The sequence below is a fragment of the Ambystoma mexicanum genome, chromosome 5q (genome assembly GCF_040938575.1).
Source record: "Ambystoma mexicanum isolate Mex_15411 chromosome 5q, UKY_AmexF1_1, whole genome shotgun sequence".
NCBI classification, from domain to species: domain Eukaryota; kingdom Metazoa; phylum Chordata; class Amphibia; order Caudata; family Ambystomatidae; genus Ambystoma; species Ambystoma mexicanum.
Window position 1 is genome coordinate 818,542,117 of NC_090933.1, and position 26,852 is coordinate 818,568,968.

General features: G+C 52.4%; 1 protein-coding gene across 2 annotated transcripts in view; it reads left to right on the forward strand.

Annotated features, from left to right (window-relative positions):
- Nucleotides 1-26,852, forward strand: part of WWP1 (WW domain containing E3 ubiquitin protein ligase 1) — a 2,181,222-nt gene that overhangs the window by 1,415,174 nt on the left and 739,196 nt on the right. The gene's annotated exons all lie outside the window — the stretch shown is intronic.

Sequence of the window (26,852 nt, forward strand, 5' to 3'; positions counted from 1 at the left end):
ACCACGAGCCAACGCTCTGGGTCGGGTAAGAGGAAGGCCGAGCACCCGGCGAAGCTCCTGGAGAGGCCCCGGTCGAGCTCTAAGGCAGAGGAGGAGCGTGGCAGTGCCCCCTCCCTCAAGGATAAGGCGGTGAGCGCACCTAAGGTGGTGAAGGCCTTGATCCATCCGACCAAGCCCTCTATCGAAACGGTCGCGGCGGCCCTGGCTCAGCCTGTGGTGGCTACACCAGTGGTGGCGACCTCAGGGCCCAGAATCTCCCTGCCTCCGCGGAGGGAGTCTTCCTTTGTGCCCATCGATAGGACCCCCGTGAAACCCTCCGTGGGGAAGAAGAAGGGGGGGCAGGGCGTCGTCGTAGATTCGGCCTCAACCTCAGAAGAGGAGCTGATCGAGGTCTTAAGCCACGGCCTAGGCGTGGAAGAAGGCCAGCCCGCCGGAATGGACCCCGACGCAGGTGACGACGACGACATCGTCGAGGATACCGACGGGGCCCCTGCTCGCCCGTCGGATTCCCCTCTGCCAGCGCCGCAAGACAACTCGGCGGCCATTTTGTTGGCCATACAGTCTTTATGCTCCGAGATAAGGACGAGGCTACCGTTACCGACGGAGGAACCTCTCCCGTCGGGGGATCCAGAACCGGGACCTTCTGGTGTTCCCCCTACCAAGAAAAGAAGGATCCATCCACCACCTCCTTTTCAACCGTCGCGCCCCGTCCAGCCCTCCTCCCCGTCCACCCGAGGGGATGATACGGGGACTGACACGGCAGCGACGGGTACGGACGACGAGGCATACGACGAGGATTTTACGTCGTCGCCTCCCACCAGGGCTTCTCCGCCCGACGAGATCGGATCTTTCCACTCCATGATCTCCAGGGCTTCCGAGCTTTTCCAACTCTGCCCTGAGGAGAAGAAAAAGGAAGGCTTCCTTTATCAGCGGCGCGAGGCCAAGAGGAAGACGGTCCTCGCAGTGCCTCTGTTGGACGACATTTGGGATGAGGGCCTTTCCCTCCTCAAGAACCCTTCCACGACGCCAGCTAGAAGAGACCGGTACGAGAAAAAGTACCGGGTCCCGGACACGGCCCCCCTATGCCTCCGGGCGCAGCCTACCCCGGACTCCGTCGTCTCCGCGGCAGCCAGGAAGAAAGCGGGGGGGGTGCGGCCTCCACATCAACTTCCCCGCCGTACGGCGAGGGAAAGAAATTGGATGCTATGGGACGTAGAGTCATCTCGTCGGCAGCGACGACGATTAAAGCGGCCAACGCCTTGGCTATCGTGGCCCGCTACGACAGGGAGCTCTGGTACAAGTTAGCTCCCCTGCTGGATTTTCTGCCGGACGACAAGAGGGCGGAGGCCCTTGAGATCCTGCAGGAAGGTGAGGTGGCGTCGGACCACGCCATCACCGTGGCGACGGACATCGCCGACACTGGGTTCCGCCAGAAGGGCGCCATCGAACTCGTCCCAAAGAGGCTTCGGGGCTCCGGAGTCTACTCGCGATACTTCCTCGTGAAGAAGAAGACGGGAGGATGGCGCCCCATCCTAGACCTGCGACGTCTGAACAAGTTCATCAAGGCGCAGAAGTTCCGGATGGTCACCCTCCAGCACGTCCTGGGTCAGCTGGAGGAAGGAGACTTCCTATCGTCGTTGGATTTGGAGGATGCCTACTTCCACATTCCCATCCTAAAGGGGCACCGAAAATTCCTCAGATTCGTGGTCCAAGGGCGTCATTACCAGTTCAAAGCCCTTCCCTTCGGACTACGGTCGGCACCCAGGGTATTCACCAAGTGCCTCGCACCGGTGGCGGCGCAGCTGCGCCGCGAGGGGATTCACGTCTACCCCTACCTGGACGACTGGCTCATCCGCGCCAAGACGAGGGAGCTCGCCGTGGTCCACACGGCAAGGACCGTCCAACTCCTCACGGACCTGGGATTCTCCGTGAACTACGCCAAATCCCACCTGGTGCCCGCGCAAGTCGCACTGTTTCTGGGAGCGAGGCTCGACACAGTGTCCCTTCTGGCCTCCCCGTCGGAGGAGAGGACCAGGACCATCTTGGGCAAGGTGCAACGGATGTTGGTGGCCGACGCGGCCAAGGTGAGGTCCATCAAGTCCCTCCTCGGGATGATGTCTTCCTGCATCTACCTCATTCCCATGTGCAGGCTCCGGATGCGCCCGTTGCAAGAATTCCTGGATGCGCGCTGGATCCAGACGACGGGCAGCTTCGAGGAAAGGATCAAGCTCGACGAGAGTTTCCGACGAGCGATACGGTGGTGGGGCACCCGCGCGCATCTGACGGCGGGCATGGACTTCCAGACCCCTGCCCACCAGGAGACTGTGACCACGGATGCCTCCCTGGAAGGGTGGGGAGCGCACACCGAAAATCTGCACGCAAGGGGACTCTGGCTCCCGACGGAGAAGTCCCTGCATATCAACGTCCTGGAGCTCCGTGCAGTGTTTTGGGCCCTCAGGTCCTTCCTTCCGTCCCTCAAGGGCAAGGTGGTGAGGATCTTCACCGACAACACCACCACCATGTTTTACATCAGGAAACAGGGCGGAACCAGGTCCCCAGCGCTGTCCAAGGAGGCGCAGGACCTGTGGCATTGGGCCGTCGCCCAAGGGATTTTTCTGGTGCCGTTTCATCTGGCAGGGATAAAAAAAACACCATCGCCGACTCACTCAGCAGGGAGCTGCGCTCGTGCCACGAGTGGGAACTACGGCAGGATCTGGTGGATCGCCTCTTCCGACGGTGGGGCACACCCCAGATCGACCTGTTCGCGACGGCAACGAACACCAAGTGCCGGAGGTTCGCCAGCAGGTTTCCCCAGACGAGGAGCATGGGCGATGCTTTCTCGTTCCCCTGGGAGGGCCTGTTCCTCTACGCGTTCCCTCCCTTGCCTCTGCTAATCCGGCTCGTCAACCAGCTCAAGAGGTCACGGTGCAGGATGATCCTCGTCGCACCTGCGTGGCCGAGGCAGATATGGTTCCCGGACCTTCTGGACTTGTCAGCGTCCCCGCCGATCAAGCTGCCGGCGGACGCGGATCTACTCTCCAGGGAAGGAGGCGCCATCCTCCACCACGACCCGAAGTCGCTGAACTTGCAGGCCTGGCTCCGGCAGCGCTAGAGTTTGGAGGATACGACATACCGGCCGATTGCAGAGAGGTTCTTGCAAAGGCCAGGGCGTCCTCGACTCTTAAATGCTACGGACACAAATGGAAGAGGTTCTCTGTCTGGTGCCACGCACAGAAGATTAACCCTCTACGGATTACGGCTCCCCAAGTACTGCCGTACCTGCTGACGCTGGCCAAAGCTGGTCTGGCACACGCGTCCATCAAGATTCATCTTGCTGCGATCTCCCGATACACCAGAACCACGGGGCGGACGTCCTTGTGGTCTCATCGTCTGGTGAAAGAGTTCATGAAGGGACTGTTCAGATCGTTCCCGCCGGTGAAGGCCCCGGCCCCGGCGTGGGAGCTCAACGTGGTGCTGACCAAGCTCATGGGACCTCCGTTCGAGCCTCTGCACTCGGCCCCGTTGAAGTTTCTATCGTGGAAAACAGCTTTTCTTGTGGCCATCACCTCCGCACGACGAGTGGGAGAGATCCAGGCCCTTTCCTGCAAGGCCCCGTACTTGACTTTCCACGACACGAGGGTAGTGCTCAGGACGCACCCCTCCTTCATGCCCAAGGTGCCGTCGGACTTCCATCTCAACGAACCCTTGGTGTTGCCTGTGTTCTTCCCGTCGCCTTCGTCGCCGGCTGAGAGGACTTTGCACTCGCTGGATGTGGCTAGAGCGCTGAAGTTCTACGTAGACCGCACGAAGTGTTTTCGGAAGACGTCACAACTCTTTGTGAACTTTGGACCTGTCAATCAGGGGAAGGCTCTCTCGAAGGCTTCCATTTCCAGATGGCTCTCCGGCTGTATCATGTACTGTCATCGGTTGGCAAACCGACCGCTGCCTGGCCGTCCGAGAGCCCATTCCACCAGAGCGATCGCAGCTACCACGGCGTTCCTATCTGGTGTGCCCCTGCTGGACATATGCAGGGCTGCTACGTGGAGGTCGACGCACACCTTCACGAAATTCTACTGCGTCGACCGGGATTCCAGGGAGGAGTCCAGGGTCGGCCAAGCAGTGCTGCGCAACCTGTTCGCCTGAGGTGAGCCTGGTGAGGAGGTAAGATGCTTAATGTTGAGTTGATGTGATGCTTAATGTTGAGCCTTTGCCACCTCCCGTGGTTGTGCATGTGTGTACTGCTATGTATTCTTTATTCATGAGCATGTGAATCCATGCCAGACCCCATGCTGGAGAAGGAACAAGTTACTTACCTGTAACTGTTGTTCTCCAGCATGGGTCTGGCATGGATTCACATGCGAACCCTCCCGCCTACCCCTCTGCGGCTCTTCACTTGGTCATACTGCCACTTCACGTGCTTCCAAATCTGAAGATGGCTGCCAGAGGCGGTGCTTAGGTAGAGGGCAGTCATTGGCTGTGGTCAGTATGACGCAGAGACCAGTGATTGGTTATTACTACGAAAGACAGATCAGAAACGAAACTGATACTGGTTTTTTCTTTACCGAGGATTCCCAGCCTGACGACGGGGAATATTCATGAGCATGTGAATCCATGCCAGACCCATGCTGGAGAACAACAGTTACAGGTAAGTAACTTGTTCCATACCTCTCCATCACTTCCAGAATGTACTGGAGATTTTCTTCCGGGTACTTCAAGTATAGTAACAATTGATACACATATAAGAATATCGGGTGTCGTTCCCCCCCTATCTCAGTACCTATCGTATCATATTGTTGCCTGAGGTATATTGCCAGGGGCTCCAGGTCTAGAATGTAAAGCATCGGGGACCAAGGCACCCCTGCCTGGTACCTCTACTAAGTAGCCACCTCTCGGATATCACTGATCCTGTTCGGACTCTGGCTAGCGGCTCACTATATAGCATCTTCGCCCATCTAATATAACCAGGCCCCATTCCGTACCCCTCAAGGGCCGCCAGCAGCCATGGCCACTTGACCGAATCAAAAGCTTTTACAGCATCTAGAGACACAATCGCCATTTCGCCTCCATTCTTATTACTCCATTCGACCACCCGTTGGAGTCGCCTGTGATTGTGAGTTATGTTCCTATTCGGGACATAGCCCGTCTGATCAGGATGTATTAATTTACTAACTACTCTGCGCAATATGTTTGCCAGGACAGACGTCAATATCTTGCTGTCCTGGTTCAGCATCGACAAAGGTCTGTAAGAGCCACAGCTATGCCCCGGTTTATTAGGTTTGGGAAGCGGTATTATGATCGCCTCCCTAAGCGACTCCGGCAACTGTCCACCTCAAACGCTTCATTAAGCATTTCTAGCATTGAGGGGAGCACTTCCTCCCTATACACCTTATAAAATTCACTCGGGAACCCATCCTCCCCCGGGGTCTTGCTGGTGGGCAACTGCCTCACCACTTCTTCTAACTCCTCCGGAGTGATTGGCGCATCTAACTCTTCTCGTTCCTCCCCACTTATTTTAGGTAGTCCTATATCATCTAGTGTTTCCGTTATTTCTTCATGACTGCTTCCCTCCCCATCCCCATACAGCACCTTATAGTAGTCCGCAAACTCCTTATTAACTCCTTCTTGAGTGTCCACTACCCCACCATCCTCCCTCATTATCGTACTGATCGGGGGTCTGGGAGTTTCGCTCTTGTACAGCCATGCTAAGAGCCGTCCTGTTTTGTCCCCTCCCGCATGCTGTCTCTCTGTGTACTTTTTATAGTTAAGGTTGCAGAGCCTTTCCCAATGTTCCGCACATTTCTGTTGTAGCTTAAGTACCAGCTCCATATCAACGCTGCCACCCTGTAATACTCTTTCTAGTTTCCCTTCTGTTCTTTGTAGGTCAGCCAGGATCCCGCCCTGCAGGCCTTTCGATTTTGCTAAGGCAACCCACCGCATCACTACCTTAAAGTCTTCCCACAATGTGCCTGCCGACTCAACGCTACCTGTATTCACCTCGAAATAATTAGTAATCTCTTCCCTTATGTCTTCTCTAAACACTGGGTCTTTAAGTGCCTCTGCACGGAGGCGCCAGGTCGGGATCCGTGCTCTCGGGGGGCAGTATTGCCACCCGGGAACCAGCGGCGAGTGATCCGAAAGGACCCTCGCTTTATATTCTATCTGAGTAACTTCTGTAAGTACATCCGACGTGGCAAAGACATAGTCCAGTCTTGTATGTAGTTGCTGAGGGCGGAGTAATGCGAATATTGCCTTTCTTGGGGGTATTTTGTTCTCCACACATCTACCAGGCCAAAATCGTCTAGGAGTGTCTACAATGCTTTAGCTGCTGGGGCAGGCCTATCTATCTTGCCATCAGAGCTATCCACCTTGGGGTTCAATACACAGTTAAAATCCCCTCCCCAGATCACTGCACTACCCACACACATACTAAGGTTGGTGCACAGCGTCCTGAAATATGCTGCCGTGTTTTGGTTGGGGGCATATGTATTTACAATGTTTATCTCCTTATTCTCCACAAGCCCCTTTAATATGTCCATCCTCCCATCCGTCTCAACCACTTCCTGTAATAGTCGAAATGGGACGTGCGGCGCCACCCATATAAGTACTCCTCTAGCATAAGCAGAGTATGGCGAGCCCACCACAACTCCTTCCCATTTTTTGACAACCAACTCCATCTTTTCCCGTGTCAGATGCGTCTCCTGCAGTAGTGCAATATCTATTTTTTGCTTTCGCAGATACAGCATGACCTTATTCCTTTTCAAATAGCTATTATGTCCCCTGACATTCCACGTAATTATTTTAAGATCACCCATGGCTCATTAAAGATCTTCTCCTCTACATCCTGCTGATCCCTTCCACCCGCGTAATACAGATTCAACCATCCAACTATTCTATATTGGCTCATGTTCAAATTCAAACTTAAATTCCCCATGACTATATACCTACCAAACTCCCCATTCCCCTCACCTCCCACATCCCATCCCATCCCCAACATAGCCCCCCCAACTGTTGCCCAGTTCCATCCCTGGATCTCAGGCCCCCCCGCATCTAGCTCTTTCTGGCAATCGCCTATACTCAAAGCTCTGCAGGGTGGTGTCGCCCTATTGGCTAACCTACTACTACTACCACTATTGTTCGGGGGGTAGGATGCTTACGTCCTGCCGCTCCTGTTTATTTTAGTTCACACGCACATTGCTACTCAGCATTTATGCAACCTGCCATATTCCAGTCCCTTAAATGCAACACAATCAAAGGCATCACTGCCAAATGTCAGCTTTTCTCGGTCGCTCCCATTTTTCCCCTTTAGTCTCTATCATAGTCTCTGCTGGGACACCCATACCGCGTCTCACCAATATACTTGCGATAGCTCAGTCACTTATCGTGTTAGTCTTGAGTCTGCTCCATGTCTCTTTCCGGGCAAACCTGAAGGTCTAGCCAGGTCGTTGCATCTTCCGGGGTGTCAAAAAAGTGCATCCTGCTATTGTGCATCACTTTCAACTTTGCCGGGTATAGGAGCATATATTTAATTCCGGCGGCATGGAACCTCCTCTTGATTGCCACATAGCTATACCGTGGTCTCTGGACCAACATTGTATAGTCAGGATACGCCGTGATGGTGCTCGAAGCCCTTTCAATCGTTCCCCTTTGCGAAAGTATTCCAGAATCTTCTCGCAATCTTTATAGTTCAATATTTTGGCGATTATCGCCCGGGGAGAAGCCCCAGGCTTCGGCCTCCTCATGAGGGCTCTTTGCGCACGCTCCACCGCAAATCCTTGTGAACATTTTTCAGCTCCTATTTCTTGTAAGATTAGGTTCTCAATGTAGTCTGTAGGATCTTGGCCTTCCTCCCCCTCTGACAGACCAACCATGCGGATGTTATTCTTTCTTGCCCTCCCTTCCGCCTCCTCTGCGCGGTTCTCCAGGTTAGCCACCTGTTGCTTCAGTACGTGGACCTCATGTGCGTTGTTGGTGCTAGTGTCTGTGTTGATTTTCACCGCACTCTCAAGGCTGCTCGTTCTTTCTGCCAGCGCCCTAAGATCTTGTTGCAGCAGGGTGACTTCTATGCCTACTGCGTCTATTTTGGCCTTCGAGGAAGTGCGGAGATCCACCATCGCTGTTCCCCATGAGTCTCTCAGCTCCGAAATAGCCGCTAATATCTGGTGATTTTCAGTCACCACGGTGCTTTCCGCCGATGCAGTCGTGCCCTTGGGAGCTACGGGCGTGGGAGAGTGCTGCGTTTTCGCAAATGCTTCCATTGTGGACTGTTTGTTCTTACTCTTGCTGACTGCTCCTCTTCGTCCTGTCATCATGCAGCCTAAGTTATGTATTTGGGGCTACTTAGTATCCAATATATCATTCCTGTCCTCCTGTTACTATGCGGCACCAGCGTATCGCTCCATGACCGAGGCAATTATCTCAGAAGAGTCCCTGTATAGGCTTATGTTTATTGGGCTTTTTCATCAAGTGGGTTGTGTCCTCCCACGTTTCAGATGGCCTTGCTGCCTCTTGGGAACTACTCTTCAGCAATAGCGTGATCCCCCAGTATTCGAGCTCTGTACACTCCTCTGGTCACTGCCTGTATCCGCACCTATCACTCTTATGGCCTCCCCAGTTTAGGCCCACTCCATATATTGTGCCTTGCCCTGGCAACGTTCACTTTCTGACTCCCCCACTCCTCTGGGTCGTCTGCTTATCCCCTGCTTCCCAGAGTGCCCACTGCTCCCAATATCACACCACTGTTGCCTTTAGGTACACAGGATCACTTCCATCTGCAGCAGCTCATTTGTATGTTAATGCATTCTCAAAGTATCCGTTTCCCAATGAGCAGCTGCGTGTACTGTCGAAGTGCGGCTGTACCAGCTGATCTGTCTGCTGGAGTCTCTGTGATGTATTTTACAGCTCGATTCCGCTCGCGTTCATCCACTTAGCGGCCGTACCGAACTCCTCTTCACTATTGTTTCAATGCACTACTGTAGCGCACTCGCCGCCTCCGCTAGAATGTATCTGTAAATTCTGGCACGCGGCTCCTGCTCGCCAGATGGGGGAAGCGTTCGGGCAGCCGCTTTTGTTTTTCTCTGTCTCGTGGCGCCCAGCCACGTCAGCTTGCACAGTACGCTCCCCGCGGTGGAGCGGCTACTGTAGCTACTCAATCCTGCTCGCCGCGCCCCTCCGCTCACTGCGAGCCGATACTGCAGCAGGAGAATTCCTCACCGGGCACCCCGTCTGAAGCCCGCTCCTTGCGCACTGTGCTCAGCTCCGCTCCGCGATTACAGCGAACAGGGCATCAGTATCTTTGTTGTCTGCCATTTTGTGGGGCTCCCAGCTCACTCACGTCCCGCACACAAGTCCATATCTTCGGCATGCTCATGCCGACAAGCTCATAGTTAGGTGATGTCGAAGGGCACACGTTCCGACGTATTTGCTGATATTGCCAGGGACTTTAGAGGCAATTAAGGTGCATTATTACGGATCGCCGTCGGATCGCCGGAGCTGCAGTACCACAGCACGTCCTACTCCATGGCTAGCTAGCCATGCCCCATCGCTCTTCTTGGTTCATATTGTTCGGTGCGCTTGCTAAAATCTAAAGATGGCCTCCAGGGGTGGAGGGAAGAGACCTGTCAATTAGCTGTGGGGCAGTACGGCCCAAAATGACTCTTAATAGAGCCCTAAAGTGACAGCAGTTTTACAATGTAAACTGCTTTACTGTTACTGAGGATTCCCAGCCTTACAACAGGGAATATTTAAACAATTGCTTCTATGAAAGATACCAGTGCTGGAGAACAGGAGTTAGAGGTAAGTAGCTTATTCCATATGCAAAAGAACATAACAGATCAGTAATATTTTGGTATATTTTTGATTAGAGTCTAAAAGTTATATCGGGATTGGCATATTACTGCGCTGGATATTTGATCACAAGAGAATGGGTCAGAATTTCTTTTGCACATTTTGCCGCATACATATGTGGGGGTGGGTTTAAGGATATAATTAATGTAGGGGTTGTGGTGGGCTGCGGGGGTCTCTGCCCGCATATATATGCAGCAAAATGAACCAGTCAACACACAAAAAAATGGACCAATTTCGTAACAACCAAATAGGTTAGATGAAATCAACCCAAACCTGTTATGTCCATAGCTAGGAGCGGGACAAACCCAATAGGTAGCCCCCTCTAATAGTATCACAGTAGGTAGGTTCTTCTTGGTGGTCCCAGTAGCATTCAAGAAGGCAGTGTTAGGGAGAATTCTCTGTTAAGGCTAATTTCCCAAACCTAGTGAGTCCCCCAGCAGCTTTGCTGGATTTTTGGGGTTTATTTTTTTCCCCTGCTAAGAGAGAGACTCTCTTTCTCCCACTCTTAGGCATGATTTGAGAATGTCCTTTGACTGTGAATGTGTTTTATGGGCTATGGGGTCTTTTACTTCATAGGGCTTCATGTGTTTTTGGTATATGTGTTACACAGCACCCTCAGTGCAGTAACACAGGGGTGTCCTAGTGACCCCCAAACATAGACTCCATACCCTGGGACTGACTACTGTCTCCCAGGGCATGTAAAGTCACCATTGGCTTTACTAGTCTCAAATTGTGAACAGAACCAGTACAAACCATCATATTGTGGAAGTACTGGTAGGGATAATTCGATTGCCCCTGGGTCTGTTTTCCAAGGGGGCACTGTCCAGTCCCCCCTTGTCGAGTTTCTGGCTGGTGGCAGTGGATACCACGCGAAATATTCCACCGGGATATGTCTTATGGGATTTTCCCATTGATTTTAAACGCACCACTTTTTGGTGCAATGTTAAAGATACCGCCGGGTTATTTATTTAATATTTATTCCCCGATTGGGTCTTTTTGCCAGCACTCTGTTTTAAAATGGCGTTTGTGTTCGCCTCTGAAACTTTAACCCAAGTCGAGCCCTTTGTTCCACTTTTTGGCAGGCTTCTCCACAGAAGCCCTCCAAATGGTCCCACTCTGTCTGGGGTCTACATGATGTGTGGGAGGGGGATTGGGCACCCTGGACTGAGTTGCCTTGGCAACTCAAGTCACACTCTTGTGTGATTGGCCCAGTGGTGAGCCGCCCAGCTCACCACTTAGCATGTTTGAGTGACAGCTAGGCTGTTGAATGGGGGTTTTTCTGCATAAAATCAGGGCTTTGGGGACTGGAACTTCAGAAGTCGCCACAGGACCTAAAGAATCCAAAGAGGGCAGAAGCTGAGCCATTGATGAGCCACCACTGATGGAGCCCTGCTGTACGAACTCACCACTTCCCTGACGACAGAGGAGATCTTCTTCCAGGAGAGTCTTCTTCCCTTTGAGCTGGTGGGACCAACCAGTTTGCCTTTTTCACCTTCCTGGACGTCTCGTGGTCGAATCGCCCGTGCCAAGCACCTCTGGTGGCCGGATAGCCACGCTTCACCACTACCGCAAATAAAAGGGTCATACCTTTTAATCAGGAACTCCGCGGCTGGTTTCTTCCCTGGCAGTGCAACGACCTCCAGCTTTCTTCCTCGTCGAGATCATCTCTTCCTCTGGTCGAAGCCACGACTTGCACCCGGTGCCAGGAACAACTGCCACCGCTGGAGCTTTCTCACCATTTCAGGTACTGTGTCCCGCCTGGCCTCCCTTGCAGTGGATTGTCCAAGGTGTCCCGTAAATCCTTGACTTTCTAACTGGGTTGACCTCAGACCTGCTAACTTTGCCTTTATGAACTGATCCAACCTCTTTTTGACTTTTCTGCAAAGACTTTGAGTGCATTTCCACTGTGTGATCTTGGGCACATTCTGCCGTGCTCTCTCAAAGAGTGGGCCTGGCCTATGAACTTTTGGCTCTACAGTAGACCCTGCCTTTCTTGACTTGCTGTGGTTTCTTAAAAGTGTTGGTACTGTGTTATTTTCCTACTCTGCCTTTTCTCTCCCTTTTTAAACAAATTATTGGAGTGCCATCTACGGTTACGCGCTCACCTCTGTTTTGCTAAATAAGTGGTGTCTTAACCTAGACTTGTCGAATAATTAACTAGAGAGGTGTATATACTTATAGTGACTGTGTTTGAACTTGCTTGATATATTAGTGCCAGTGTATGTTCATAAGTGTGTTTTTAAATAAATAATTATATACATTTATACCCAAGCTCTAGTCAGTGTTTGCTTGTTCTACTGTATTTTTAACCCTATTGTGTATACTCTATATACTGCCTAACTCTTCTTGAGAGAAGTCTGACTGCTCAGCCACAGCTACCAGGTAAATGTCATGATGCCCGCTCCCAGGGAGCCGGTTCAAGCCCTGCGTCCCCGAAAGCGGACATCCAGTCCCCAAGGAAGGACCCAACCACCCCATATAGGGGCCCTTTGGACAGTGTCCTGGCGCCTATGGCGCCAGGCTCATAAAAGACATCAGTCCTGGCGCCATAGGCGCCAGGCTCATTATGGGAGTGCTTGGGTGCACTTACCTGATGCAGACCATGCTGCAGGATCCCGGCCTCCTTGAGGCCTGAAAGGAACTACTTTACCTGTGGGACTAATTTACCATCCGGGCGTGGTCGGGGAAAGATACATACCTGATTGGAGGAAGGATACATACCTGGAACTTCTTCCAAGGCTATTTAAACCCCACCCGAACAGCCACACGTGCTTCGCGTTGTTCTGCATCTAGCAGCTGGACGCTCACCGTGTCTGCTCCTGCATCCTGACTTCTGCCATGCCTGCCAGCATCCTGGATCATCTGCAAAGGAAGAGAAGAAGAGAACAGAAGAAGGAAAAGTCCTTACCTGCTAAACCCGCATCCCGGAGACATCTCGCCGACAATCCTGAAAAGGAAGACTTTTATTTAAAAGCTCATCGCGTCGATCGCTGCAGCGCCGCATTCCACTCACCTTTACAGGGCGCCTCCATGTTCATCAGCGATCATCCGGATTCGCAGTCACGCCCCAGCGCCTAGGGAGAAAAACACCAGAACAAAAGGTGAGAGAGAAGGGATTAAGGAAAGCTAAATCTCCATGTTAAGACTTACCTGTTGATTCATTTTCGGGTCCGCGCTGCATCCTGGCATTTCCGGCGGACCCCGGCCCCTAAGGGGAAAAAGAGACATCAGCGTTAATTAGCGAATGAAAAGACATTACCAAAAAACGCTCATTAAAGACTTACCTGATTTCTACAAGGATTTCACCTCTCATCTCGGTACGGTGCCTGTTCCCCGGCATTCCGTACCCCGGCCCCTATGGGGAAAAAGACACTAGCATTAGTACATTAATGCATGGACACAAGGGGAACCTCTTATCAAAAAAACTTACCTGGAAACCAAGCAAGTTTAGTTCTCACCAATCCGAAAATCCAGTGAAGCAACTGGATACCAATGCGCCCCTGCATCAGAAGCAGGATGGAGAGCTCGTCCTTCCAGACCCTAAGGTGAGACGCTACGAGGAATCACAGAAGGGTTTCGAGGGGGGTGAGAGGGGAAAGTGGGAGGCCGATTGCATTACCCCGCAGACAGTTAATACCCTCTTTTCGCCTACAGAAGGATACTTCTGCGAGCCAGACAAGCCAGATTTGGGGGCCCGGTCCAGTCCGTCTTCCGAACCCTGCGCATCACCTTAGAAGAGGTCACAGCAGCGTGAACCAGGCCAGCGCCTCCGTGGGAGTCAGGTGAGTGTTACAGTAAATCTGCGTGGTGCAGACTGCTACCAATTGGGTTTACTGCTTACTCCTGTAGTATTAAACTTTTTGCAGGGGTCCGTAAGGGAACTGCACAGGTTTCTGCCTAACAGGCAGTCACTGAGCTGGAGAATCCTGAGGATCCCACCAGAGGATAAGCAGACCCAGGTTCAATGTTCAAAAGCCAGCTGTACGGTATGGCTGCAGAGTGGCTACAAGCCATCTGATGGATCTCATTGCAGTAAAGGGAGTCCTTGAAGACCGACTACAGGCCAGCAGAGTTGCCCAAATGCCAACTTAGCGATGGGTGTCACAAGACCCGGGGAAGACTACTGAAACTGGGGAAACACGAAAAGAAGGTCCATAGATTGCAGCTTCTGAGGTGACTTTCAGGTTTGGGTCTGGCTAGGTGTTGGTTCCTGTCTCCAGTAGTGAAGTCAGAGTTCTAGGAGTTGACATGGCCAGAACAGCAGGTTCCATAAAGATGGGTTTCCTTCTTCAAGCACCTCATGGCGATGAGGACTGTCAAAAGATCAACCTTTCAGTAGGTCACAAGTTACTTAGGTGGCAACAGCAGTCTCAGCACTGGTAGAAGGCTCGGTCTAATGGTTGAGACCAACAGCAGGGCCACAACGCAAGATATCCCACAATGTAGTCCGCACAAAGGGTGACCAACATGCTCAGCCAGTTCATGTCCAGGTGCTGTAGAGATTCTCTCTCAGTATGAGCAATATTCAGCCTAAAAATGTAGGGGAGCCCTAGCAAAGTGTTAAGTGTTGTATACTGACTGTTCCATTTGGTTCCATGGAGGGAATCGCCTGCAAGTGGTTCCCCTAGTCACACCAAGAGAGAGCTTCACTTTCAGAAGGGCATAAGAGTAGAGTGGCAACAGCATCAGCATCCAACAGAATCCTCAGTGTCCTCCTTGGGTTTGTAAGCTTCCTCGGATTGCGCCCAGTGGTACAACTCACAAATGGCTCAGAATCCCCAACCAATGTACACTTCACCTGTGTAGGGGTCACCCCACCCCTCTGCTTCAATCACGCACTGTTAGTCAAGATTGTGTGCAGTACCCTTTGGGAGACTACAGCAACCTTGGTATAAGTCTGTACTACACAGGTTGGTAGTGTGGCTGAGCAGCCAGGCTTATCTCAAGAGGGGTCAATGTGAGTTGTTACATAGTTTTACAGTGACAGTTATTCAAATAAATAATTATACTCCAGGTTTCTTGATTAAACCATTTTTTTAGTATTTAATCAAAAATAAAGTAGAAGGTGCAATCAGTCACTAGCACTTTGTGTTACAGTAAATTAAATTAGCAATTTTTTTTCATATCTTCATGTTAACAGAACTAAAATTCGTCTTAAAGTGGCAAGTATCAAGTCTGTTAAATCAAACGAGTTGCCATAGACACTGACTCTGATCACAGGAAGGGTCATGTCAAGGTGGCTTGACTCGAAGGGAATTTTACATGCTGTATAATTTTGCAGGTCGCTAGTAACCACTTTGTTGAGTCGCCACTGATCAGTCTGGACCAACATGTAGGCTGAGAAGGTGTTATTCAAGTAGCGTGATCTAATCTGTTGGTTGGCTAGACACTGAAGGTGTCAAACGTTTTCTTTTTCAGTGCTTGTATTGCAAAAGCGACAAAGATGAGTTGCTGAGAAGCCTCTGATGGCCAACATTTAATTCGTGGGAGCTTGTTGAGCCTAGCTCGCAGGAGAAAATCTCGTCCTTGTTTGTTCGGAAATTTCTTGATAAAATCCTGGAGCTCATTCAATTTTTTTTGTGTTAGATGGAAGGTGAGCCGTCAGTTTGTTCTTGGCTGCTGCTACAAGCGTAGATATCCAATTTTGCTCCTTTCGTTTTTTTTTGGATACTACCTGGATTATTGAACAGTGTGTCTTCCTCAAACTCAATTGACTCGAGTGTGGCGACATTTGCATTTCGCCAGAAAAGGAGCTTTTCACATCACAAGACCTCTAGTTCTAGTTTCGGTAAAGCATCAACGTGCTGTATTTAACGGTTCCTTGGAGGGAGAACAGACTTAGTTCACAGCTTATAGAAGCCACCGGGGTGGAATTGGGTAGGCCGAGAACTTTTCTCCAGAATAGAGCTTCAAGTTTGGGCCAGATTTCCTTTGGTATATTTGGCATTGCGTCTGCCCCATAAGTCAGTGATGGAACCACCTTCTTTTTTTTATAAAACTCCAGCACTGGGACCAAAGTGAAGTGGCCACATTTTTGTCTATGGCTTTTACTTGTGCTGCCAGTTTGATTGTTTTAGATCTTAGAGCCTCTTTCATACCAGTTTCATGCTGAGTGCTGTTAAGCATGACCCCCAGATATTTGAATTCTCGTACTTTTTCAATACAATTGCCGTCCAGTCTAAGCAGAGTCTTTTCGTGTTTTCTGTTTTGTATTTCTAGTGTCATAAACTTGATATTTTTTTCGTTTATTTCCAAGTTATTTGTCTGAATGTATTGATGTAAGTTATTAAGCTGACGTTGTAGCCCGATTGGGGTATGATCGAGGAGAATAAGGTCGTCGGCATACAGTAGACGGGAGATGGCTGTTTTGTGCAGCTTTGGTGGAAGCGCACGGACTGCTGTTTCTGACTCCTTGAGATCTCCTCGACATGCCAATAAGAGCGCTGTGGCCAGTAGGCACCCTTGCTTCGCGCCTCTTGCCGTTGGGATCAACGATGATAGAACCCCCCTATTGATCTAAACGCACTCTCATGGTGGTATCAGTGTAGAGGGCTCTGATGGGGGCTAGAAGAGCAGGTGGGCAGTCCCGAGCTTCAAGTTTTTTCCAAAGGCGAGATCTATCTACTCTGTCAAATGCCTGTGTTAGGTCTATGAAGGCGATGAATTCTCGAGGTCCTCCCTCTAACACCTTATTCTTTAAGACATTTAACAAGAGGATGCTAGCTGCTGTTCCCATGTTCTTCTTAAAGCCTGATTGAAGAAATTCATTGCATGGTGCTTGTTTGGCCCAGACTTTACATTTTTCCAGTAACAGTGTCCCGAAAACCTTCCCAATCGAATCTAACAAGGCAATTGGCCGATAGTTCACCGTGTCACTCTTGTCTCCTTCTGTCATGCCCTTGCCCCTGGCCCTCACTGGCAAGTCAGCCTTCCAGTTAGGGCCAGGTCAAAGGCCTTAAAACCTCATCCAAGACTCTCTTGGGGGAGGTGGGGTTCAGCCAACATGGACGCACACACATAGCTCAGTTACAAGGAACTGAGCTATGTGGTCTAGTCTTTTGGCTGTGGCAGGCCTGGGACTACTTTGGGTTTGGCAGGCCTGGGACTATTTTACCTGGACTACTTCACCTGAGACTATTTAAACCACACCCAAACAGCAGAACATGCTTTGCGTTATTCTGCTGTGGGCAGCGTAACGCTCACCATGTCCAGTTCTTTGATGCCAGCTTACCTGAAACCAAGGACCTGCAGAGAGAGAAAACACTATGAAACTTACCTGGAACAGTATCCTGTCTTCAATCCATCGCTGATTTCAGTTCCACTCACCTGAAGGTATGAACTCCATCATCCGGCACCGCATGCATCCTGGAATACCATAACCTGGAAAGAGGAGAAAGAAAGGCAGCATTAGTAAGCGTTTCTCCAGCATGGGGTCTGGCATGGATTCACATGCTCATGAATATTCCCCGTCGTCAGGCTGGGAATCCTCGGTAAAGAAAAAACCAGTATCAGTTTCGTTTCTGATCTGACTTTCGTAGTAATAACCAATCACTGGTCTCTGCGTCATACTGACCACAGCCAATGACAGCCCTCTACCTAAGCCCCACCTCTGGCAGCCATCTTCAGATTTTTACCGCACGTTCATGTGTTGGGATCCTCGTGCTATTGCTCTCGAGCGTTAGTGCTATTTTTTCACGTTTTTTCTCAAAAACTTCGTTTTTTCGGTCAAAAGAGCCTCAAGCTCCACCGACTCTCTATCCGATCAACGGGGACCCGTGTCGGATTCGTCTGCGCCCCTCAAGGGTGAAGATTTCGTCAAGCTACGCTTTTGGAGGACTCCAGAAGTTTCTCAGGCCCGGTCATGGCCCAGGAGAAGGGAAGCTCGACGCCCGGAAAGCTGTTCAGGGTCTGCCCTGGATGCCAGCTGCAGAACGTCTTCAAGGAGGACGAACACTCTTTTTGTCTCTACTGCCTACATGAGGACAAGACGCACGTGGAGAAGGACTGTGCGTTTTGCGGCAACATGTCGGAGCGGACCATGAAGGACCGCCATCAACGTCTCGCCAACTGGCTAGAAGGGAAGAGCCCGTCCGGCGAGAAGAAGAAGAAATCTGAGCGGTCTTTTAAGAACTTTGAGGACGCCCCGGCGACGGGGGTCCAACATAAGGCCAAGCACCGCGAGTCCGCTGGCACCGGGAGTGCCGAACGGTCGGGCTCTACGGGCTCCAGGCAGGGCGCACCCTCCCCGGCACCATCAACCACGAGCCAACGCTCTGGGTCGGGTAAGAGGAAGGCCGAGCACCCGGCGAAGCTCCTGGAGAGGCCCCGGTCGAGCTCGAAGGCGGAGGGGGAGCCAGGCGGTGTCCCCCCCTCAAGGATAAGGCGGTGAGCGCACCTAAGGTGGTGAAGGCCTTAATCCATCCGGCCAAGCCCTCTATCGAAACTGTCGCGGCGGCCCTGGCTCAGCCTGTGCAGGCTACACCAGTGGTGGCGACCTCGGGGCTCAGAGTCTCCCTGCCACCTCGGAGGGAGTCCTCTTTTGTGCCCATCGATAGGACCCCCGTGAAATCCCCCGAGGGGAAGAGAAAGGGGGGGCAGGGCGTCGTCGTAGATTCGGCTTCAACCTCGGAGGAGGAACTGGTTGAGGTCTTAAGCCACGGCCTCGGCGTGGAAGAAGACCGGCCCGTCGGGATGGATCCAGACGCAGGTGACGAGGGTACCGGCGGGGCCCCTGATCGCCCGTCGGATTCCCCTCTGCCAGCACCGCAAGACAACTCGGCGGCCATTTTGTTGGCTATACAGTCCTTATGCTCAGAGATGAGGACGAGACTACCGTTGCCGACGGAGGAACCTCTCCCGTCGGGGGACCCAGAACCGGGACCTTCTGGTGTTCCCCCTACTAAGAAAAGAAGGATCCACCCTCCACCTCCTTTTCAGCCGTCGCGCCCCGTCCAGCCCTCCTCCCCGTCCACCCGAGGGGATGATACGGGGACTGACACGGCAGCGACGGGTACGGACGACAAGGTATACGACGAGGATTTACCGTCGTCGCCTCCCACCAGGGCTTCTCCGCCCGACGAGATTGGATCGTTCCACTCCATGATCGCCAGGGCATCCGAACTTTTCCAACTCTGCCCTGAGGAGAAGAAAAAGGAAGGTTTCCTTTATCAGCGGCGCGAGGCCAAGAGGAAGACGGTCCTCTCAGTGCCTCTATTGGACGACATTTGGGATGAGGGCCTCTCCCTCCTCAAGAACCCTTCCACGACGCCAGCTAGAAGAGACCGGTACGAGAAGAAGTACCGGGTCCCGGACACGGCCCCCCTGTGCCTCCGGGCGCAGCCTACCCCGGACTCCGTCGTCTCCGCGGCGGCCAGGAAGAAAGCGGGGGGGGTGCGGCCTCCACATCGACTTCCCCACCGGACGGCAAGGGAAAGAAATTGGACGCTATGGGACGCAGAGTCATCTCGTCTGCAGCGACGACGATTAAAGCGGCCAACGCCTCGGCTATCGTGGCCCGCTACGACAGGGAGCTCTGGTGGAAACTGGCTCCCCTGCTGGACTTCCTGCCGGACGACAAGAGGGCAGAGGCCCTGGAGATCCTGCAGGAAGGTGAGGTGGCTTCGGACCACGCCATTACCGTTGCGACGGACATCGCGGACACTGGTTTCCGCCAGTTGGGCAACGGCGTTTGCCTTAGGCGGCGTGGATGGCTCAAGGCTACGGACTTCCGTCAAGACGTTCAGTCCAGAGTCATGGACATGCCCTTCAATGGGAACAACCTGTTTGGGAAAACAGTGGACGATTCCCTTCAGGCCATTAAAGCGGACACTGAGACGGCCCGGGCACTTGGAGTTCTGCAACAACGACGGACGCCCTTTCGGAGCAGCGGAGGCAAGGGCGCCTCCAAAGGTCCCGGCGGCGGTTTCTCCACCTACCGTCAAGCGGCCCGCTCGTCGTCTCAGGAGGCCTACAGAGGACGAGGCAAGTCTGGCGGACCCCGCCGTCGTCGCCAAGGAGGTCAAGGCGGCAAAGCCTCGTCGAAGCAGGATTGAACCGGCCGTGGGGTCGGGCCCCCACCGAAGCACCCCGGTGGGAGGCCGGCTGGCGAGCTTCGTCAGCGTGTGGGAGTCCATCTCCACCGACCGTTGGGTGCTGGACGCCTTGGCCCGGGGCCACGCGCTCGAGTTCCAGAGAAGGTGCCCGCGCGTCCCCCCCGTGGCCAGGAAAGAACTTCACGTCCCTCAACTTCTCCTGGAGGTAAAAGCGATGCTCAGGAAGGGCGCCATCGAACTCGTCCCAAAGAGGCTTCGGGGCTCCGGAGTCTACTCGAGATACTTCCTCGTGAAGAAGAAGACGGGGGGGATGGCGCCCCATCCTGGACCTGCGACGTCTGAACAAGTTCATCAAGGCGCAGAAGTTCCGGATGGTCACCCTCCAGCACGTCCTGGGTCAGCTGGAGGAAGGAGACTTCCTGTCGTCGTTGGATTTGGAGGATGCCTACTTCCATATTCCCATCCTAAAGGGGCACCGAAAATTCCTCAGGTTTGTGGTCCAAGGGCGTCATTACCAGTTCAAAGCCCTCCCCTTCGGACTACGGTCGGCACCCAGGGTATTCACCAAGTGCCTCGCACCGGTGGCGGCGCAGCTGCGCCGCGAGGGGGTCCACGTCTACCCCTACCTGGACGACTGGCTCATCCGAGCCAAGACGAGGGAGCTCGCCGTGGTTCACACGGCAAGGACCGTCCAACTTCTCACGGACCTGGGATTCTCCGTGAACTACGCCAAATCCCACCTGGTACCCGCGCAAGACGCTCTATTTCTGGGAGCGAGGCTCAACACCGTGTCCCTTCTGGCCTCCCCGTCGGAGGAGAGGACCAGGACCATCCTGGCAAGGTGCAGCGGATGTTGGTGGCCGACGCGGCCAAGGTGAGGTCCATCAAGTCCCTCCTCGGAATGATGTCTTCCTGCATCTACCTCATTCCCATGTGCAGGCTCCGGATGCGCCCGTTGCAGGAGTTCCTGGACGTGCGCTGGATCCAAACGACGGGCAGCTTCGAGGAAAGGATCACACTCGACGAGAGTTTCCGACGAGCGATCCGGTGGTGGGGCACCCGCGCGCATCTGACGGCGGGCTTGGACTTCAAGACCCCAGCCCACCAGGAGACAGTGACCACGGATGCCTCCCTGGAAGGGTGGGGAGCGCACACCGAAAATCTGCACGCAAGAGGCCTTTGGCTCCCGACGGAGAAATCCCTACATATCAACGTCCTGGAGCTCCGTGCAGTGTTTTGGGCCCTCAGGTCCTTCCTTCCGTCCCTCAAGGGCAAGGTGGTGAGGATCTTCACCGACAACACCACCACCATGTTTTACATCAGGAAACAGGGCGGAACCAGGTCCCCAGCACTGTCCAAGGAGGCGCAGGACCTGTGGCATTGGGCCATCGCCCAAAGGATATTTCTGGTGCCGTTTCATCTGGCAGGGATAAAAAACACCATCGCCGACTCACTCAGCAGGGAGCTGCGCTCGTGCCACGAGTGGGAGCTACGGCAGGATCTAGTGGATCGCCTCTTCCGACGGTGGGGCACACCCCAGATCGACCTGTTCGCGACGAACTCCAAGTGCCGGATGTTCGCCAGCAGGTTTCCCCAGGCGAGGAGCATGGGCGATGCTTTCTCGTTCCCCTGGGAGGGCCTGTTCCTCTACGCGTTCCCTCCTTTGCCACTGCTAATCCGGCTCGTCAACCAGCTCAAGAGGTCACGGTGCAGGATGATCCTCGTCGGACCTGCGTGGCCGAGGCAGATATGGTTCCCGGACCTTCTGGACTTGTCGGCGTCCCCGCCAATCAAGCTGCCAGTGGACGCAGATCTACTCTCCAGAGAAGGAGGCGCCATCCTCCACCACGACCCGAAATCGCTGAACCTGCAGGCCTGGCTCCTGCAGCGCTAGAGTTTGGAGGATACGACATACCGGCCGACTGCAGAGAGGTTCTTGCAAAGGCCAGGGCGTCCTCGACTCTTAAATGCTACGGACACAAATGGAAGAGGTTCTCTGTCTGGTGCCACGCACAGAAGATTAACCCTCTACGGATTACGGCCCCCCAAGTACTGCCGTACCTGCTGACGCTGGCCAAAGCTGGACTGGCACACGCGTCCATCAAGATTCATCTTGCAGCGATCTCCCGATACACCAGAACCACGGGGCGGACGTCCTTGTGGTCTCATCGTCTGGTGAAAGAGTTCATGAAGGGACTGTTCAGATCGTTCCCGCCGGTGAAGGCTCCGGCCCCGGCGTGGGAGCTCAACGTGGTGCTGACCAAGCTCATGGGACCTCCGTTCGAGCCTCTGCACTCGGCTCCGTTGAAATTTCTGTCGTGGAAAACATCGTTTCTTGTGGCCATCACCTCCGCACGACGAGTGGGAGAGATCCAGGCCCTTTCCTGCAGGGCCCCGTACTTGACTTTTCACGACACGAGGGTAGTGCTCAGGACGCACCCCTCCTTCATGCCCAAGGTACCGTCGGACTTCCATCTCAACGAACCCTTGGTGTTGCCTGTGTTCTTCCCGTCGCCTTCGTCGCCGGCTGAGAGGACTTTGCACTCGCTGGATGTGGCTAGAGCGCTGAAGTTCTACGTGGACCGCACGAAGTGTTTTCGGAAGACGTCACAACTCTTTGTGAACTTTGGACCTGTCAATCAGGGGAAGGCTCTCTCGAAGGCTTCCATTTCCAGATGGCTCTCCGGCTGTATCATGTACTGTCACCGGTTGGCAAACCGACCGCTGCATGGCCGTCCGAGAGCCCATTCCACCAGAGCGATCGCAGCTACCACGGCGTTCCTATCTGGTGTGCCCCTGCTGGACATATGCAGGGCTGCTACGTGGAGGTCGACGCACACCTTCACGAAATTCTACTGCGTCGACCGGGATTCCAGGGAGGAGTCCAGGGTCGGCCAAGCAGTGCTGCGCAACCTGTTCGCCTGAGGTGAGCCTGGTGAGGAGGTAAGATGCTTAATGTTGAGTTTGATGTGATGCTTAATATTGAGCCTTTGCCACCTCCCGTGGTTGTGCATGTGTGTACTGCTATGTATTCTTTATTCATGAGCATGTGAATCCATGCCAGACCCCATGCTGGAGAAGGAACAAGTTACTTACCTGTAACTGTTGTTCTCCAGCGTGGGTCTGGCATGGATTCACATGCGAACCCTCCCGCCTACCCCTCTGCGGCTCTTCACTTGGTCATACTGCCACTTCACGTGCTTCCAAATCTGAAGATGGCTGCCAGAGGTGGGGCTTAGGTAGAGGGCAGTCATTGGCTGTGGTCAGTATGACGCAGAGACCAGTGATTGGTTATTACTACGAAAGTCAGATCAGAAACGAAACTGATACTGGTTTTTTCTTTACCGAGGATTCCCAGCCTGACGACGGGGAATATTCATGAGCATGTGAATCCATGCCAGACCCACGCTGGAGAACAACAGTTACAGGTAAGTAACTTGTTCCTTACTCACGTTTCCTCCCGAATGAAGAAAGCCACACAATTCTTATCTGGGTAGTCATCTCCTGGTCAGTATCATTGCTGGAACATTACGGCGCTCAGCGAGGAACATCGCAACCTGCAAGGAGAGAAAAGACACAGGTTAGCAATATAAAAGGCGAAACAGTGGCGCGCATCGCGCATTACTCACCGGACAGCATCGTGCACACCGCGCTTTCGCCTACCGGCCCATGCTCATCTTTATGCTGCATGACAACACCAAAATACCTTTCCATACCTAAAAGGAAAGAAGCAAGACATTATTAGTCAAACTAAGAGGAACATAAGAACTGCATATAAAGACAGTAAAGCAGCAAACCTACGGAGTCGCAGCAGGCCTGGATTCCCATAGGGGGGCTTGCACCCGTGAAGGAACTTGGTCGCTGCTCGCCCCCACATTTACGCGCCTCTGCCACGATGAGCAGGGCGGAGGATCCACCTTTTACAATATTAAGGTAAGGAGAAGGCCGAAGGGGGAGGAAGGAGTTGAGGCCAAGGGAGGTGGGAAAACAAATACAATCTGGTATTGAACCCAGCTCTCCTATATTGCAGACCCATCTTTAACCATAGACATTACCAAGGGACCAGGAGAGGGTTCGAGAGTGCAAATCATCCAACCAGGGCTGGGTGGCGTCCCCTTGGATACTTTTCTGACTTGATGGTCGTGTAGATAAATAATAACTCCGTCTCCAAGTACCACACGAGTAAGAGCAAAAACACTACTCGAGCAATCTTTGGGGCCACAGGTGTAGAGTGTCGTTAGCCTGGAACCGGGAACGCCGGAAGAAACCCCTGACCACTGTAAGGCAATGAAGGGTTATGTTAAGCAGTGATAATTGGCAACAATGGTAGGGACAGTAGAGACAATGTAGCAGCAGTTTACCTATAGTGGGCAGGTGGGAAGCTGTAGGCGTAGGCAGGTAGTATCGCTGACAGCAGCAGCAGGCTGAGGTGTTCTGATGGCACTCCGGGAGACACCTGAGTTAGGTAGGGAACAAGAACGGAATCCAAAAAGTCAGAACTGGAGACAGGGAAATCAAGTACCAAGTCCAGTATCCAAGCCAGTGGTCAAAAATCCAGGTGATCGGAGAGCGTGCCAAAATAGGGAAAATCCAAAAGACAGTCCAAGCAAAAGTTCCGTGATCGAGGTAGTACGAGAATAACAAGAGTAACCAAAACGGCAAGCAGTTCTCCACGAAGAAGCTGTGAAGCAATGTTTCCGCGTTTGCTCACCCTTTTTCAAATACGAGCGTGGTCATGTGACGTGGTCAAGTGACCACAGCTGCATGTCACGTGGAACGCAATGCCGACAGGGATTGGTGTTGCGGGCGTATGCCGGGCATGTGACGCGTGGGTTTCCATACGCCCTTGTTTTGTTGCGGAGCGTGAAGGAGTCGCCATGGCAACCGCCACCGTGGAAAGGGGCGAAACCCCTCCGGCCGTGCCGCTGTCGCTGCCGTTGGGAGTGCATGTGGGAACGGGGGACAGTAGCAGGTGAGTGTGTGGGAGAACAAGGAACAGTAGTAGGTGAGCGATTTGGACATGACAGATACCAGGTGAGTGTAACATCTTCCTTGAAAATTGGTACAACTATAGCTGATTTCCATGAGTGTGGGATGGATTTTAATTCTGCACATCTCTCGAAGATTTTACTGAGAAGCCTTGACCATTCTTTCGGGCAGGTTTTCAAGTCTACATTTGTGACCCATCCGGTCCTGAGGCTCTAGAGTTCTTTAAGATTTTAATACGATCTGCAATCTCTTTTTGGTCATCTATCCTTACCCAATACGAGGTGTCTATGCTTGGGATTGATGTATTACAGGTAGATGGACATTGAAACAAGTGCCTGAAGTGTGATGTCCAAGTTTGCTGGTTTATGCAGGTTAGCATTGAATTTTCTACTGCTGACGATGTCATTTTTAAAAGAGTCCAGAATTCTCGAGTGTTATGGTCATTTGTTGCCTTTAAGATATTTTCTTGTTGGTAAAGGGCAAGTCGGTGGCTTCTGAGCCAGATTTTATAGCTTTTGTGGCTGCAGCTGCCTCGATGAATTCTGCCGGCGCTAGCAATGTTCTTGCTTTCTGTTTTATTCGCCTCAATTCGCGTCTTTTCTCCACTAGAGTTTTATCATAGGTGTGGATAGTTTTTCCACCTAGACAGTGTTTGCTAGTGGGGTCTTTTTTGTACACCGTCAGAAGCAGGATGTAATCAATTTTTTTGTAGTCGGTCATTATAGAACATCAGATTGTATCTGGTCTCCAAGTCTCTTATTGAACTTGCCTTCAATTTTAACCTTGTCCCTTGTGAGTTAATTTCCAAGTGGGTGCTCATCATTAACGTGGTTGGTGCTGTTGCAGACCATGTCTTAGACAGCAGATTGTAGTCACTAGCATTGTCTCTCGTGACCTCAAAGGCTGTCGTCACTTGTATACACACAATTATTAATTTAACAATCAGTTATATAATCCTTCTTCAGAAGGGAGCAAAGCATTTAACACTTATAGTGAGTACACTTCAAAACACACTCTGTTTCTCTAAATCAGATGATGCCCATTGGGGATGGCACACCACATCCTACACCATTGGGTCACTTAAATAGCTAGGACACTGTGGGCTTTGATTTATCACTGGCACATTTAGTGCAGTACTGAGTTTGGGTGTAAAGGATTAGATGTGGGAATAAAACAAGGCTTAACAAATAATTCATAAACTGGTAAATAACTTTTTTAACCCTCCAATGCCAAGTAAATTAACCCTTACCTGGAGGAAAGGATAAAGCACAAAGTCAGAGGTAAGAAGAGTCTCTCAGGGAGCCAGAATAGTCATTGTTAGTTGAACAAAGACTAGGTGAACTGAGGTTCTTCTTGCAGGTAAGTAAAAGTTGTGCACAATGTTTTTAGAAAAGGTTGTAGAAATACGATTCACTTAAAGGGCCACAAGCTGGGAGGCTTGTGAGGGGTAAAGCTGCAAACAACTCTGCAATGGCAACCAAGACAAGTCTCAACTGAGAACAAGTGAGGCTACACAACAAGAGGTAAGTCCTCTTAGGTTTAGAGTACTGTTGGTTAGAAGAAATGGTCCGAGCTGTCTTCTGTTGCTTTGTGGCTCTGCAGATTCTGTTGTTCCTGGGCCTCAGTCGTGGGGACAAGTGGGAGGACTTCTGGGGACTCCTGCAACACAATGGGAAGGTCGGCGGCAGCAATGGGCAAACTTCTTCAATTCAGCGGCACTTTGCGGTTTCAGCTCCTTGCGTCTCAGCAAATAGCACCACTGTGGTCTCTCGGATACCACTCTAGACTTTCCTCGCATCTGGTGTCCAGCACTCTGTTGAGGTGGCTCAGGCTTGGTCAGTCCTGCTTCCTAGGAGTCCGGAGTATCTTCCGGGGGCTCCGGTTCAACTTTAAAGCGATGCACTCGATCTGGTGTTACTCTCCCTGGCACATTGGTTCCAGCAACAGCAGTAGTGGAAGTACAGCCAG